Source organism: Dendrobates tinctorius, unplaced genomic scaffold (assembly GCF_039654945.1).
Source record: "Dendrobates tinctorius isolate UK_male_01 unplaced genomic scaffold, ASM3965494v1 ptg000059l, whole genome shotgun sequence".
NCBI classification, from domain to species: Eukaryota; Metazoa; Chordata; class Amphibia; order Anura; family Dendrobatidae; genus Dendrobates; species Dendrobates tinctorius.
The window spans coordinates 21,540,829-21,558,627 of NW_027361727.1; the positions used below are offsets into that span (position 1 = coordinate 21,540,829).

The 17,799-nt window shown below is 40.6% G+C and overlaps 1 protein-coding gene across 1 annotated transcript in view; it reads right to left on the reverse strand.

The window, feature by feature from the left end:
• The window catches only part of ALX4 (ALX homeobox 4), an 84,342-nt gene that overhangs the window by 56,463 nt on the left and 10,080 nt on the right, over positions 1-17,799 (reverse strand). The window lies entirely within an intron of this gene.

The following is a 17,799-nucleotide window of genomic DNA, read 5'->3' on the forward strand; positions in this document are numbered from 1 at the left end:
TATCTATATAATGCTCAGCTCCTCCTGTACAGGTCCTGAGTTACCTCCTGTATTATACCCCAGAGCTGCACTCACTATTCTGCTGGTGCAGTCACTGTGTACATACATTACATTACTGATCCTGAGTTACCTCCTGTATTATACCCCAGAGCTGCACTCACTATTCTGCTGGTGCAGTCACTGTGTACATACATTACATTACTGATCCTGAGTTACATCCTGTATTATACCCCAGAGCTGCACTCACTATTCGCTGGTGCAGTCACTGTGTACATACATTACATTACTGATCCTGAGTTACATCCTGTATTATACCCCAGAGCTGCGCTCACTATTCTGCTGGTGCAGTCACTGTGTACATATATTACATTACTGATCCTGAGTTACATCCTGTATTATACCCCATAGCTGCGCTCACTATTCTGCTGGTGCAGTCACTGTGTATATATATTACATTACTGATCCTGAGTTACATCCTGTATTATACTCCAGAGCTGCACTCACTATTCTGCTGGTGCAGTCACTGTGTACATACATTACATTACAGATCCTGAGTTACATCCTGTATTATACCCCAGAGCTGCACTCACTATTCTGCTGGTGCAGTCACTGTGTGCATACATTACATTACTGACCCTGAGTTACATCCTGTTTTATACTCCAGAGCTGCACTCACTATTCTGCTGGTGCAGTCACTGTGTACATACATTACATTACTGATCCTGAGTTACCTCCTGTATTATACTCCAGAGCTGCACTCACTATTCTGCTGGTGCAGTCACTGTGTACATACATTACATTACTGATCCTGAGTTACCTCCTGTATTATACCCCAGAGCTGCACTCACTATTCTGCAGGTGCAGTCACTGTGTACATACATTACATTACTGATCCTGAGTTACATCCTGTATTATACTCCAGAGCTGCACTCACTATTCTGCTGGTGCAGTCACTGTGTGCATACATTACATTACTGATCCTGAGTTACATCCTGTATTATACTCCAGAGCTGCACTCACTATTCTGCTGGTGCAGTCACTGTGTACATACATTACATTACAGATCCTGAGTTACATCCTGTATTATACCCCAGAGCTGCACTCACTATTCTGCTGGTGCAGTCACTGTGTACATACATTACTGATCCTGAGTTACATCCTGTATTATACTCCAGAGCTGCACTCACTATTCTGCTGGTGCAGTCACTGTGTACATACATTACATTACTGATCCTGAGTTACCTCCTGTATTATACTCCAGAGCTGCACTCACTATTCTGCTGGTGCAGTCACTGTGTACATACATTACATTACTGATCCTGAGTTACCTCCTGTATTATACCCCAGAGCTGCACTCACTATTCTGCTGGTGCAGTCACTGTGTACATACATTACGTTACAGGATAAGTAATGTAATGTATGTGCACAGTATCACCTATATAATGTATATAGACTGATGTATATACATTATATAGGTGATAGAGTGATTGTATACAGCAGTCTATATTTATTATACAGATGAAATTGCAACTGCTGTATATACATGAAAAAAAGTTTTCATCTTGGTACTCACCCAGGTCCCTGAGATGGGGTGGGGAGGATGAAGAGATGAGGTGGGTCCTGTTCAGCCTGCGCCGGAGGTGCTGAGGAATCGGAGTGGATGCTGGGGTTGATGAGGAGAGCACACTGTTTTCTGATGCTGGTACAGGGCAGCGTCAAACAGAAAGAGGCTCAGGCGTCCTGTGCGTGCCGTGGTGGCGGCAGAATAGTGAGTGCAGCTCTGGGGTATAATACAGGATGTAACTCAGGATCAGTAATGTAATGTATGTACACAGTGACTGCACCAGCAGAATAGTGAGTGCAGCTCTGGAGTATAATACAGGATGTAACTCAGGATCAGTAATGTAATGTATGTACACAGTGACTGCACCAGCAGAATAGTGAGTGCAGCTCTGGGGTATAATACAGGATGTAACCCAGGATCAGTAATGTAATGTAAGTACACAGTGACTCCACCAGCAGAATAGTGAGTGCAGCTCTGGGGTATAATACAGGATGTAAGTCAGGATCAGTAATGTAATGTATGTACATAGTGACTGCACCAGCAGAATAGTGAGTGCTGCTCTGGGTATAATACAGGACGTAACTCAGGATCAGTAATGTAATGTATGCACACAGTGACTGCACCAGCAGAATAGTGAGTGCAGCTCAGGGGTATAATACAGGATGTAACTCAGGATCAGTAATGTGTGTACACAGTGACTGCACCAGCAGAATAGTGAGTGCAGCTCTGGTGTATAATACAGGATGTTACTCAGGATCAGTAATGTAATGTATGCACACAGTGACTGCACCAGCAGAATAGTGAGTGCAGCTCTGGAGGATAATACAGGATGTAACTCAGTAATAGGTTGTGAGTGCAAGACACAAGAATAATCATCTTTCTACATGAGTCATCATAGCACTGTTCACCTTTTCTTAGGATTACAGAATGCTGGTGATCCAGCCTTTTAAGATATAATAAGGCTCTGCACTAATGAGGAGTAACAGTAATGCAGCGCTGCCTCTTTAGATCCAAAGCAATAAATGTCCGTTTGTTTATGCCAAATGTCTGTGTACAAGGAGTTCTATAGTAAAAACAAGGAAAAAACACTAAGGTCTTTCAGATTGGGATCTCATCCATAAAAAGGAATTCGTCAGAGAGACAACGTCCCGTCTTCTCCCCCTCCTGTGTCCATAAGCATTAAATACATGAATATAATCTGAAAAGGTTTTCACAATTGAAGGTCAATTATATGCAGAAGTTCAGCAACTTTCTAATTCTTTAAATTTCAATTTATCACCGTGTTCAAAGCTCGTTCTTGCTGTCGTCAAATAGAAACACTGATCTGATACAAGGCAGCAGTATATAATGTCGCCATCTCCTATCCAGCGTGTTACAATGGATCAATGTTTGTCCTTCATATCACAAACCTGGGTCTTGGTGCAAGGCAACTGTCCGCCACCTGAGCGCTTCCCTTCCCCTCTACCCTTTCTGCAATAGGTGATGATCAGAAGAAATAGCACTAAATGTAACAGCAAGCAACTGAGGGGTACAACACGTAGGTAAGTCTGATAATCCAGCAATTGATGCCAGATTAAAGGGAATGTATAATCAGAAAATTACTTATTTTAAAAGTTGCCTTTTCTGGTACATGTAGTTTCACACTGGCCACTAGGGCTATTCTAGACTCATATTTTCTACTCTTTGAGGAGGAGTTTACAGCAGGAACACAATGACAACTATACACAGCTAATAATACAGGATTTACCAATTAGAATAGTTGATGTCACAGCTCACCTCCTCCCCCTCCAGTACAAATGACCGAAAAAAACCCTATATACAGTAGATAATACAGAATAGACCATTCACGATAGTTGATGTCACAGCTGACCTACACCTCCTGTACAATGACAGTGTCACGGATGTGGTTTGTGGAACCTGTTGGAGGGGGGCGTAACTAAGCAAACACCGGACTGTTGACTAGAGCCCCTGATGGTGAGGTTAGACTTGGCTCCTGATGAACACCAGGTGCCACTCCAGGTCAGACCACACAGCAGCTGGACCCGGAAGGACAGACTGGATGGAGCAGCAGGCAGAGCTTGTATCAGAATGCTGAAGGAAGAGTTCGAATCAGAGTGCAGCAGGCAGGGTCTGCATCAGAGTGCAGCAGAGTTTGTGTCACAGTACAGTAAGGCCTGTTTCACACTTCCGTTTTTTCAAATCCGTCAAAATCCGTTGGTTTCCGTAAAAAAACGGATCCGCCATTTTTTTGCAGGATCCGTTTTTTTTGTCCCATAGACTTACATTAGTGGTTACCGCGGATCCGTCAAAAAAACGGATCCGTTTTTTTAAAACCGGATCCGTCTGCATCAGTTTCCGTCAAAAAAACGGAAACGGATCCGTTTGGCGGACACAAAAACGGAAGTGTGAAACAGGCCTAAGCAGGATCTGCACCAGAGTGCAGCAAGGACAGGTATGCAACCTTACACAACATAGACTGCAAACAGGAAGGTTGCTCAGGCACCTTCCCAGTGAGGAGGAAGCAATATATACATAATGTCCCACAGCCATTGGCTAAGGAGGAAATAGCAAGTGCACAAGTTGACCCGTTAAAAGGGCGGGAGCGCACGCGCGCATGCCCTAAGGATATGACTAGAGGAATAGCTGGAAGCATGCAGAGCATGGGGAAGGGAAGAACTGACTGCAGCACGGGTGAGTGAAGTGACACGCCGGAGACCCTGCCTGGCAGAGCAGGCATCGTGAGTGGTGCTAACAGACAGATATCACCTCTATATCCAGTAAATAACACAGAATCCACTATGCACAATAGGTGATGACACAGCTCACCTTCTCCTGCTGCACAATGACTGATAACACCTCTATATACAGCAGATAACACAGGATCCACCATTCACAATAGGAGATATCACAGCTCACCTCCTCCTCCTGAACAATGACTGATAACACTGCTATATACAGTAGATAACATAGGATCCACCATTCACAATAGGTGATGACACAGCTCACCTCCTCCTCCTGTACAATGACTGAAAACACCTCTATATACAGTAGATAACACAGGATCCACCATTCACAATAGGAGATATCACAGCTCACCTCCTCCTCCTGTACAATGACTGATAACACCGCTATATACAGTAGATAACATAGGATCCACCATTCACACTAGGTGATGACACAGTTCACCTCCTCCTCCTGTACAATGACTGATAACACCTCTGCTTTTTCCCTTCACAATCACTTTTGCACTTGCTCATTAGATGCTTCAGTACAAGATCAGCGCAGAGTTTCTTCTTCGCAGCTAATGTTCATGCGTTGTTTACTGATGAAGCAGCAATTTAAAGTCTTAAAAATCTTCTATGAAGCGGAAATGGAAAAAAAATATTGCAAAAAAAAAAATTGTTCAAAAAGTACATGTGAAGACAAAAATCTGATTTGAATAATAGGTCCTCCTCTGATGATACATTTCCTTTAAAGGGATTTAGAAAAAAAAAAAAGCCACTCACCAGGCAATGTAAATGTTCAGCCCCATTTGCGGTAATAACAGCCTTTCCATCTGTATAAATAAGTGAGTGGTATCGGCGGATACGATGTTGTAAACCGAGTATAATGGCTTTTGAGTAAAGTCTGTGTGAGCGCGAGCGCCCTGCAGGGATTATTTCCTGTGTATAAAGGTTCTGCTCAGATAGATCTGGAACTTTATACCGTGAAGATAGAACGACGGCCGCGGAGGTAACACAAGCAAAAGCAGCGTGCGCCTCTCATAGAAGAGTACTGCCAGGATCCGCTGCTGGGACTTGTAGTATCACAACAGCTGAAATGGAAACCTAAGGGCGTTTGGTGAACACGGTGAATATTTCCAGCACCAAAAAATAATGGTTTTTTTTGGCAGGAAAAACGCTACTTAAAATAAGGTAATTTTTTTTTTTTGCTGCAGGTTTGCATTGTTTTTTTTCCCCCCATGGATGATAAACACTGCAAAAAAAAAAGCCAAAAGAACTGACGTTCTACAGATTTGGAGAAAAAAAAAAAAAACCACATAAAAAACTTTTTGATGGTTCCAATCTGCAAATTAAAAAGAAGCAGCGTGTGCATGAAGTTCAAGAGTCTCATTCACTTTGTTGATGCATTAAAATACTGCATTTTTTTTCTGCGGTAAAAATGCAGCGTGTGAACAAGCCCTAATACTAGACAGATAATGATAGATACTGTATACAGATAGATCGATAATAGATAAATAGATATAGATAAAATTGTAGGCTGGTGGCCCGGAAGTGGCTTGTAGTGTAGAGCAGGGAGGTCACCTTGCCGTGGTTGATGGGCTTACATGAATTGGCTAATTTGTGCACTAAGAACCTTCATTTTCATCTATTACTGTAAGTTAAAAAAAAAAAAAACTTTTTTGAAAAAAAAAAATATTTTTTAGGATTATTATCCAAATTGAATGGTTTTAATGTTTTTCTGTGTTTTCACATGGCCTAGATTCATGCACAGGTGCTGCTGTATTCTTTTTTCTATATTGTGCAGTTTTTGCAGCTTGCACGTGTTCACACTAGGAGGTGCTGATTGTTTTTTTTTTTTGCTTTTTTAGATACATAGATAGAGAGATAATAGATAAATAGATATAGATAATAGATAAATAAATAGATAAATACATAGATAAGAGAGATAATAGATAATACATAGATTGATAGATAATAGATAAATAGATATAGATAATAGATAAATAGATAAATAGAAATACATAGATAATAGAGAGATAATAGATAATACATAGATTGATAGATAATAGATAAATAGATATAGATAATAGATAAATAAATAGAAATACATAGATAATAGAGAGATAATAGATAATACATAGATTGATAGATAATAGATAAATAGATATAGATAAATAGATAGATAAATAGAAATACATAGATAATAGAGAGATAATAGATAATACATAGATTGATAGATAATAGATAAATAGAAATACATAGATAATAGATAATAGAGAGATAATAGACAGATTAATAGATAGATTGATAGATAATAGATAAATAGATATAGATAAATAAATAGCAATACATAGATAATAGATAGAGAAAATAGATAGATTGATAGACAGTAGATAAAGAGACACTGTAGAAAGATACATTTTGCTGAAATACATATGAGAAAAAGTGACCACAAATAAGCCCCATGTGAACTATTCCATCTATAGGTTATTAAATTGAATCCACTGGCTGAACATAGAACTTATCAGGATCTACTGGAATATTCTGGGGTCTGAAACTGCGGAAAAACCTGGTAAGTACATAAATAAAGGCGTGTGAATAAAATCATCTACAGATTGTGAGCCCTGGCGGGCAGGGTCCTCTCTCCTTCTGTTCTTGTGCGTCCCTTGTCTTGCACGTTTACTGTACCTGTCTATATTTCCCCTATTCACATGTAAAGCGCCATGGAATAAATGTGTAATAATAATAATAATAAATGTGCACATTTTTAATTAAAGAAAAAGGTAAAAATGGAATGAGCGCACTCCTGATATCAGTTCTCCATCAATTACGATTTTCAAACTACACTCACACCGCGACGATCTCTGGCAGCGAGATGTTACCGGTAGGAATACGGCGCCGTGCGAGGAGTTCTTTCAGGGAGGCTCTGCGCCCACAATGAATTTTTGACGTTGCGTATTTTCTCTGCATCACTAAAAAAAAAAAATGTGCTAAAAATGCAATCAAAAAATACAAGCGACCAAGACTGCTTAACATGTGCAGAAATTCTGCAACATCAAAAACTCACCAAATGCTCATCATGAGAACGAAGCCTAAACAGAGACTGCATGAGACGCTCGCCTCCTTGTCTAGAGGTCACCCCAGGTAGAACGTTACAACATTTACAGACATTTCAACCGGTGGAGACATTATCTTTTGCAATATTGTCCTCAGGCATAAAAATATACAATATTATGTATCTTAATGTTTCTGTAGACGCATCGCGCGGTGCCTGCGCATGCGCTGCTTATAGGGTACTGAGAGCATTCACATATACAGCTGGGTGGCAAAGATTTCTATGGGGGCCACATTACTGCTGTATTTAAGCTTGTATCTTTCCTCCATCAGAAATACATATCTCACATAGGCTACAATTGTCAAAAAAGGAAATATATATACATATATATATACACAGTTGTGGCCAAAAGTATTGACACCCCTGCAATTCTGTCAGATAATACTCCGTTTCTTCCTGAAAATGATTGCAAACACAAATTCTTTGTTATTATTATCTTCACTTAATTTGTCTTAAATGAAAAAACACAAAAAGAATTGTCCTAAAGCCAAATTGGATATAATTCCACACCAAACATAAAAAAGAGGGTGGACAAAAGTATTGGCACTGTTTGAAAAATCATGTGATGCTTCTCTAATTTGTGTAATTAACAGCACCTGTAACTTACCTGTGGCACCTAACAGGTGTTGGCAATAACTAAATCACACTTGCAGCCAGTTGACATGGATTAAAGTTGACTCAACCTCTGTCCTGTGTCCTTGTGTGTACCACATTGAGCATGGAGAAAAGAAAGAAGACCAAAGAACTGTCTGAGGACTTGAGAAACCAAATTGTGAGGAAGCATGAGCAATCTCAAGGCTACAAGTCCATCTCCAAAGACCTGAATGTTCCTGTGTCTACCGTGCGCAGTGTCATCATGAAGTTTAAAGCCCATGGCACTGTGGCTAACCTCCCTAGATGTGGACGGAAAAGAACAATTGACAAGAGATTTCAACGCAAGATTGTGCGGATGTTGGATAAAGAACCTCGACTAACATCCAAACAAGTTCAAGCTGCCCTGCGGTCCGAGGGTACAACGGTGTCAACCCGTACTATCCGTCGGCGTCTGAATGAAAAGGGACTGTATGGTAGGAGACACAGGAAGACCCCACTTCTTACCCCGAGACATAAAAAAGCCAGGCTGGAGTTTGCCAAAACTTACCTGAAAAAGCCTAAAACGTTTTGGAAGAATGTTCTCTGGTCAGATGAGACAAAAGTAGAGCTGTTTGGGCAAAGGCATCAACATAGAGTTTACAGGAGAAAAAAAGAGACATTCAAAGAAAAAAACACGGTCCCTACAGTCAAACATGGCGGAGGTTCCCTGATGTTTTGGGGCTGCCTCTGGCACTGGACTGCTTGACCGTGTGCATGGCATTATGAAGTCAGAAGACTACCAACAAATTTTGCAGCATAATGTAGGGCCCAGTGTGAGAAAGCTGGGTCTCCCTCAGAGGTCATGGGTCTTCCAGCAGGACAATGACCCAAAACACACTTCAAGAAGCACTAGAAAATGGTTTGAGAGAAAGCACTGGAGACTTCTAAGGTGGCCAGCAATGAGTCCAGACCTGAATCCCATAGAACACCTGTGGAGAGATCTAAAAATGGCAGTTTGGAGAAGGCACCCTTCTAATATCAGGGACCTGGAGCAGTTTGCCAAAGAAGAATGGTCTAAAATTCCAGCAGAGCATTGTAAGAAACTCATTGATGGTTACCGGAAGCGGTTGGTCGCAGTTATTTTGGCTAAAGGTTGTGCAACCAAGTATTAGGCTGAGGGTGCCAATACTTTTGTCTGGCCCATTTTTGGAGTTTTGTGTGAAATGATCAATGTTTTGCTTTTTGCTTCATTCTCTTTTGTGTTTTTTTTTTCATTTAAGACAAATTAAATGAAGATAATAATACCAAAGAATTTGTGTTTGCAATCATTTTCAGGAAGAAACTGAGTATTATCTGACAGAATTGCAGGGGTGTCAATACTTTTGGCCACAACTGTATATATATATATACACACACACACACACACACACACACGTGCTGACACAATGTATCCAAAAGGATCAATGTATGGTCTATGGGATCTTAAAATCGATGATTATCAGGAAATTTATCAGCACAAACGATCAATATAATGTTTAAATGTAATGTGACTAGAGCCTTACTCCAATAGTATAAAGATTTATTAAGATATCATTGCTACATTATATTATGTATTCCTTTAGACAATGATGAGGATGTTAGGTGTCATAATTATCATAAATAAATCAATAATATCATATTATATTGATTAGTATTATTATATCAAATATAAACAGTAAAAAATGTTATTAATAATAATATTATAAAGCATATTTTATTATTACTATTTGCTATAATAATATTATATCAAATATAAACAGGATAAAAGATGCATTCTTTATATTTATTCTGGCAAATTAGATTTTTTAAATAGGTATCTCATTTAATATCATTAGTTTTCGCATGACATTTTTATCCCCAGGTCATTTGTATTTTCTAACTACTCTTTTTATTGTATAATCATTTATTAAACATTTTCATTACATTAATTACTACTTGGATTAAATGTAATATCCTTCACTTGTTATGATTTTACATTTATTTTACAACTATTAGTTATTGATTGTTTCCCATCAATACATCTAAACACATGATTTGCAATTTATTTAAGAATAATTTAGATTAAATTTCTATTTTTTTTTTTTTTTTTCCCCCTAGGGCTCAGAAGTCAGAGTATTGATAGTAACTCACATCACTGTAATATTATATATAAATTAGACTTGTTATACAAGCAGGAAATTCTTGTTATTAAAATTTAAGAAAATATTTTTTTTAATCTTTTTTTTAACCTTCTTACTAGGAAAGAACAGCCGGTTCCCAGTTTTTTTTTGTAAAAATCCTAAAACACAAGGCCGTCCCAGGGATCATGGAGAGCAGGGAGGCCAGAGAAACTCTATATCCAAACCAGATCACCCCTTAATAAAAACAGATTGCGGGTAACCAGGCTTCACGCCAAACCAGAAGGGGTAAGAGAAATTACAGCGGGCACTGGTAATAAAATATATATATATTCACACACGCAGCTTCCCGCTAAGCACAGCCCGAAAGAGGCCACAACACTGCGGCCGCTCGCTACAAGGGATTTACATTCTCACAAAGCAAGAAAAAAAAAGTCACCAAGTTTTTGAAATAATTTCCAGATAGCAGACTGGGAAGCAGGTGCGGAGCAGAACTCATAGTGCAGCGACTTATACGGAATGCACAAACGTATAGCAATGTTCTGCTTGACCCCTTTATGCTGCAGACAATTTCCGTTTCTGCATTTCCGTTTTTTTGCTCCCCTTTTTCCTGGAGCCATATCTTTTCCCATTTTTCTGTCCAAAAAGCTGTACTATGGCTTGTTTTTTTTAATGGGACGAGTTGACCTTTAGAATGACGCCATTCATTTTACCACATAGTGTACTGGAAGATGCAAAGAAAATTCCAAGTGAAAAAAAAAAAAACAAAACAAAAAAAGCACACAATTCTGACATTGTTTTTTTTGGGAACTGGTTTTACGGTTACGATTCTCGTCATCGATGTGATTACGGCGATACCAAACATGTCCATCCAAATACAAATGTGCAAAAAAAAAATAAAAAATTGGGGTGTTGTGTAGCCATTTTGCGAGCCCCGTAACACTTATTTGTTGGCTAATGGAGCTGTGTGAGAGCTTATTTTTTGCGGGGCGACAAGTTGTTTTTATTAGTGCCATTTTTGGGAAAGACGTGACTGATCGTCTGATCGATTGTTCTATAGGCAGCGATGTCTCAGGATCACTGCGTATAGTAAAAAGCGCGATCTCCTTTGAAGATCGACCACAGGAAAGGTTTCCGAGGACCCTCGTTATGACACTATGGGGGTCTTCTACAGGCCTCCGTCTGTCATTACAACTCATCAGCAACCCATAATCACATCACATCTACTTATCTATCTGTCTATTATCTATCTATCCATCGATTATCTATCCATCCTCTCTCTATCTTTCTATTATTTATCAATCAATTATCTATTATCTATCTATCATAAAGAAAGTAAAGCCACAATATTCCCAAGAATTGCATATATAAAGGAGTCAACCAGGATGAAATGAAAAAGGTGCAGATCCTAAGGCTATGTTCACATGTTGTGTTTTTGCTGCTTTTTTCTTCTGCAGGGAAAACCTGCTCGAAGCTGCTACAAAAAAAAAAGGTTTTGTTGCACTTTTTTTTTGCTTTGTTTTCATTGTCTCTTCTGCATGTTGAGAAAGTTTAGTTCCCCCTCCCACAAGAAAATCACAATGCAACTTCCTTAAGGTTTTTGCACCATAACAGGATACTTGTGTTTTTGTTTTTTTGCTGCATTTTTCCACTTACCCATTGTTTCCTATGGCTGAAAAAAATGCTGCAAATACGCAGGAAAAACGCTGAAAGAAGTGACATGTTGCAGTCTGCAGCAATGCAGCAGTTTTCCAAGTCAGTAAAAAAACAAAACAAAAAACATGTGTGCATGAAATTTCTGATATCTTACAGACTTTGCTGGTACTGTAAAGTGCAGCTTAAAATTTGCATTAAAAAATACTGCAAAAACCCAATGTGTGAACAGAGCCTAACTATCCCATGTGATCAGGGTCAGACTGTCCCACCGGAGAAACGGAGTATTCTCCGGTGGGCCCAGGCACTGACACCTGCTTGGCATACTGGCCAGCAGCGGCCTAGGGCCCCCACTGCTCCAGGGGCCCCCAGCCAGTGGCGTGTCGCTAATAGCGGCACACCCAGCTGCTATGGGGCCCTAAAGTCAGGGGGCCCTCCCGGTGCCAGCTGAGCAGCAGCTGGAGACAGGAGCCTGTCCCCACTGCTAAAGGGAAATGAATATTAACGCTTCCCCGCGCGAAGAGGAGTGAATACCATTTCACTTTACTAGCGGGCAGTATTAGCTGCAGGCTGAGGCTAACACTGACCGCACGTAAAGCCGGTGCGGCTGCATCGGGGCCCCGGAGGTGAGCCCCTGATGGGTGGATAACCCAGAAGGCAATAGATGGGAGTGATCCCTGAAGCTTGGAAGCGGAGCTGCAAGGCTCCGATGCTGTGCTGCCCGCCTGCCCGGCACTTCCTGTCTGACACAGCGCGGCTGGATGACATCATTCAGCATGGCTGTTTCAGAGAGAAAGCTGCTGAGATGTGCTGCGGCTGCGGGGAACGTGCAGAGAGGTAAGTGGTGCTGTGTGTGTGTGTGTCTGCCTGCATGCATGTGTGTGAGAGAGAGTGGTGCTGTGTGTGTATTGGAGATTGGTAATGATGTGAGTGATGGAGAGAGCAGTGATGGGGTGGTGGGGGAGAAGGCAGTGTTATTGGTGGTGGAAAGGACGATGGGGTGGTGGGGGAGGAAGCAATGATAGAGGTGGTGGAATGGGCAATGATGGGGTAGTGGGGGAGAAGGCAATGATGGTTGTGGTGGAAAGGACAATGAAGGTGGTGGTGGAGAGGAGGCAATTATGGAGGTGGTGGAATGGGCAATGATGGAGATGGTAATGAGGACAATGATGGGGGTGGAGGGGAAGAACAATAATGGAGGTGGACGGGGGCTGCATTATACAAAATGAGGGAGCAACATTATATTCTGTGTGGGGGCTGCATTATATTCTGGGGCGCTACCTCATACTATATGAGTGGGGCTGAATTATGCCCTATGAAGGGGCTACAGTATATTCTATGAGGGGGTTGCATTATATTCTGTGGAGGGGCTGCATTATACTATATGAGGGGGTTGCATTTACCATATGAGGGTGCTACATTATTCTCTATGGGGGGGTTGCATTATATTTTTTGGGGTGCTTCATTATACCCTATGGAGGGGGGCTGCATTATATTCTATAAGGGGGCTACCCCAACACCTGCTACATAATTAAGATGTGTACTACCTTATATTATACCCTGATATTACCGCGTTTTACAACACAATTGGTGGCCTTGTATTTGTTTCCATGTAGCTGCATAGTGGGCCCCGAGGTGCTCCAGTTTGGCGCTGCATGTGATGACATTTCAGCTCAGATTGATGGAGCCTTTCTCAAGTGATACAATTGCAACAATAAGAATATTATAGCCTGAAAAAGGGTCCTACATCCTTAGCGGAGATGTCATCATATGGGATAGTAAAGGACAATGCATCCTGCACTAAGGCGCCAGGTCCTTCAGATGGAACAGTGTCCTTGCTGCAGGACATCTACAGAGGGGTCTCCATTGCTTCTCCCCCTCTATATTAGATCCATATGCTCTAAAAGAGAACACGAAAGGAGTTGTCTAAATCAGATATCACCTTTAAGATGCAGGCTCCCAGCCCGGTGCCAAACTTCAAGAAGGTTGCGCAGAGAGAAATATTTCTCATGAAATGTGATGCTCAAGATGACGAGATGATCCATGAATGATTTTGTAGCGTGGGGTATATACGGCGCCTATGGTCACCATGGCGCTGCATTACGTCAAGGTTCTCTATGTAGACAACAGGAAAATTCACTGATAGGAAACGCACGTAATCCACAGATGACTTCACCGAATCCAAAAAGAGGGAGAGAAAGCAGGACAGGGGAACGTCATGGAATAGTACGCTTATATATGTGTCTATAGAATACGAGTTTGGCTGATAACAGAGAGCAATAGCTGAAGCATTCACATTTTTCAGTGGTGCCGGAGGGGGAAAAAAAGATTGCAGTGCGTCAATGTCTAAAGACTGCGTGCCCAAAAATATCATTTTGAATGTTTGCACATTTACACAGTTTTGCTTATCTGTCTAGAGAAGTAACGCGGAGCAGTTTTTAGAGGCGTAGACTATATAAACACATTTTCTGTTTTTTGGTCTCATCGTTATTTAAAAGACAAAAAAGAGACAAAACAAATCAACTGAAAAAAAAAAGCGATAAAAATGCAAGGAAAAAAAAACCAAAAAAACTAAATGAAAAGACACAAGTAACCCAAATTCCAATTGGTGCAGAAAATCTGAAATGCACCAAATACTTTTTGTAGCACCTTAGCCTAAAGCCCCGTTCAGACGTCTGTTTTCCCGGACATAGCACATTATAAATCTATGGCTCTGTTCACATGTCCGTTTTTGATCGGAGTCACGGATTTAAAATGAGTCCATATAAGTCTATGGGCTGGTGAAAATCATGGACTGCACACGAATGGCGTCAGCGCAGGATCCCAGAAACAGGCAGGAGAAGCTTTGTCAATTTATAGGATTTATTTTTTCATGCATGAAAATCGCTCATAAAACGGATGATAAAAACTGACATCAACCAAAAACTGATGAAACCATTGTGAAAAACACTGATGGATCAAGGACGCGTTTCTGTATTTTTACATATACATGAAATATTAGTGACAACTGAATTAGACCTTATAGTATATTTGGAGCAATCAAAACTGCAGTCCTATGTAACAAACTGAGAAACTCAGCTGTAAAAGTTTTATGCCCAGTGCAGTCTTGCACGACCATGTTCTTACCTTAATTTACAGCAGCGGCTACATGAGGTGCGTTATAAGCTTCTGCTGTAGCTGTGGGTTGTATTATGAGGTTCTGCAGCAGCTGACTAGAAGGGTGAACAATTATGATATCAGAAAGTATTAAGTCAGCAGAAGAACAATAGTTTCAAAAGCATAAAAATTGAAATGAAGCTGAATTGTGATGTTCTGCAGCAGCTGAGGTGTGTATAATAGTTTTCTACAGCAGCTGAGGTGTATTATGATGTTTTTCAGCAGCCATGATGCGTTTTATGATGATTTGCAGCAGCTGAGGTGTGTGTTATAATCTACAGTAGCTGAGGTGTGAACTATGATGTTCTGCAGCAGCTGAGGTGTGAACTATGATGTTCTGCAGCAGCTGAGGTGTGTATAATAATTTCTACAACAGCTGAGGTGTGTACTATGATGTTCTGCAGCAGCTGAGGTGTGTACTATGATGTTCTGCAGCAGCTGAGGTGTGTACTATGATGTTCTGCAGCAGCTGAGGTGTGTATAATAATTTCTACAACAGCTGAGGTGTGTACTATCATGTTCTGCAGCAGCTGAGGTGTGTACTATGATGTTCTGCAGCAGCTGAGGTGTGAACTATGATGTTCTGCAGCAGCTGAGGTGTGAACTATGATGTTCTGCAGCAGCTGAGGTGTGTACTATGATGTTCTGCAGCAGCTGAGGTGTGTATAATAATTTCTACAACAGCTGAGGTGTGTACTATGATGTTCTGCAGCAGCTGAGGTGTGTATAATAGTTTTCTACAGCAGCTAATGTGTATTATGATGTTTTTCAGCAGCCATGATGTGTTTTATGATGTTCTGCAGCAGCTGAGTTGTGTATAATAGTTTCTACAGCAGCTGAGGTGTGTACTATGGCTATGTGCACACGCTGCGGTTTTTGCTGTGGATCCGCTGCGGTTTTGGCCACAGCAGTTCTGCAGACAGTGTACAGTACAATGCAAATCAATGGGATTTCAAAACCGCCGTGCACATGCTGCGGATTTTTCCACGGTTTTAAATCGGCGGCATGTCAATTCTTTCTGCAGATTTCGCAACGGTTTTCCACCTGTTCCATTGTCCATGTGTCAAACCGCAGGGGAAAACCGCTGGCAAATCCGCAGGAAAACCGCAGGTCACTTTACCTGTGGTTTAACCTGCAAATCCGCGCGGAAAAATCCGCAGATGATTCCGCACTGCGTGCACTCACCCTAATAGTTTTCTACAACAGCTGAGGTGTGTACTATGATGTTTTTCAGCAGCCATGATGCGTTTTATGATGTTCTGCAGCAGCTGAGGTGTATTATCAGGTTTTGCAATAGCTGAGATGGCTATAACTTTCTACAGCACTTAAGGTGTTTATTAATGATCCTCTGTAGCAGGTGATATGTATAATTTCAATATGTTGCATGTTATGGAGTTCTGCAGCAGCTGAGGTGTGCATGATGAGGTTCTGCAGCAGCTGAGGTGTGCATGATGAGGTTCTGCAGCAGCTGAGGTGTGCATGATGAGGTTCTGCAGCAGCTGAGGTGTGCATGATGAGGTTCTGCAGCAGCTGAGGTGTGCATGATGAGGTTTTATATCAAATTAGAGCAATATTCAAATGGTGTACACCTACAGAGTTGCATATTAGGATGTTCTGCAGCAGCTTTGGTGCATTTAGAGATGTTTTGCAGCAGATGAGGAATATTTATTTTGCAGTTCTGACCCAGCTGCTGCAGAACATTATTAAACACACTGGATTTTAAAGAGACAGGGAAATAATAATCAGAGTCCGGCAGAGGAGAAGAGCTGGGCAGCGCCTATATTCTGTCACTCATTTCTACATATTCTTCAGGTTCTGACATCGGAATGTGAAGTTTATCCAAATATTATTTACAGAACTGTCAACGGAAAATTCCGGCTGTCGTGTGTCTTCTGTATATTTAATGTACAATTTATAATGTAGCTAAATATTTCTGTAAAAAACATACGCTTGTTTCAATGTATCCTCATAGTTACATTTCTAAAGAGAAACCTACTTTGTGTATAGAATGTACACAGGATACAATGTACCGGGATTTATTACAAGTATGATGTGATATTAAGACCCACGGAATGTTCACAGTCTCACTACACAAGACCAGCGAACACCTCTCAATAAATCAGCCGCATTGCATGGCGTGTGCCGGAAAGAAAAAGCTACGGCAGCCATGAGCTGGTGGAAATTTACACTATAATTTCAGCCACAAATTATAGTAAATTTGACGAGCCTTGTTTAACCACGCCCCTTCCAATAGGCTCCTCCCACTTAAGACAAATGCCGCAGGAAGGTAAAAAAGTTGCACCATAATTTATAACTTTTTAACACCAGTATTTGGCATTAAAAAAAAAATATAATACTATTCTCCAATGTATTTACCTTTTGTAAGCAGGAGAACATATTCAGGAAAAATTAATGTTGCTTATTTTAATTTTTAGTCAGAGGGAATAGGCCAGAAAACTATTAATCTCCTTTTTACAGCCCGTCAATGTCTTACTTTTGATTTTTCAATATTTTTTTTTCTTTTTGCAAAAAAACTTGCCTAACGCAAATAGAGAAAGGTTCATCCTCAAAAAATGTAGAAATCATTTTTCTAAAATTCATATTTTTAATATTTTAGTTTTTTTTCCCCCCTGGTATTTGGTTTAGTTGTTACGTTCCAGGTTCTATGTATCCTCATGAAACGTTTGCCTTTTTTCTGTTGACTTGGTTCTTTCTGATATGATAATTGTTTACCCCGCTGAGTTCAATATGCTCCAAGACCTCAGGGGGTGCAAAAATGGTCCGACGCAAAACATTTTTTAATTATGGCCCATACAGTATGGTTGAGTTGAATTGTCCATGAACCGACATAGTCCTAAC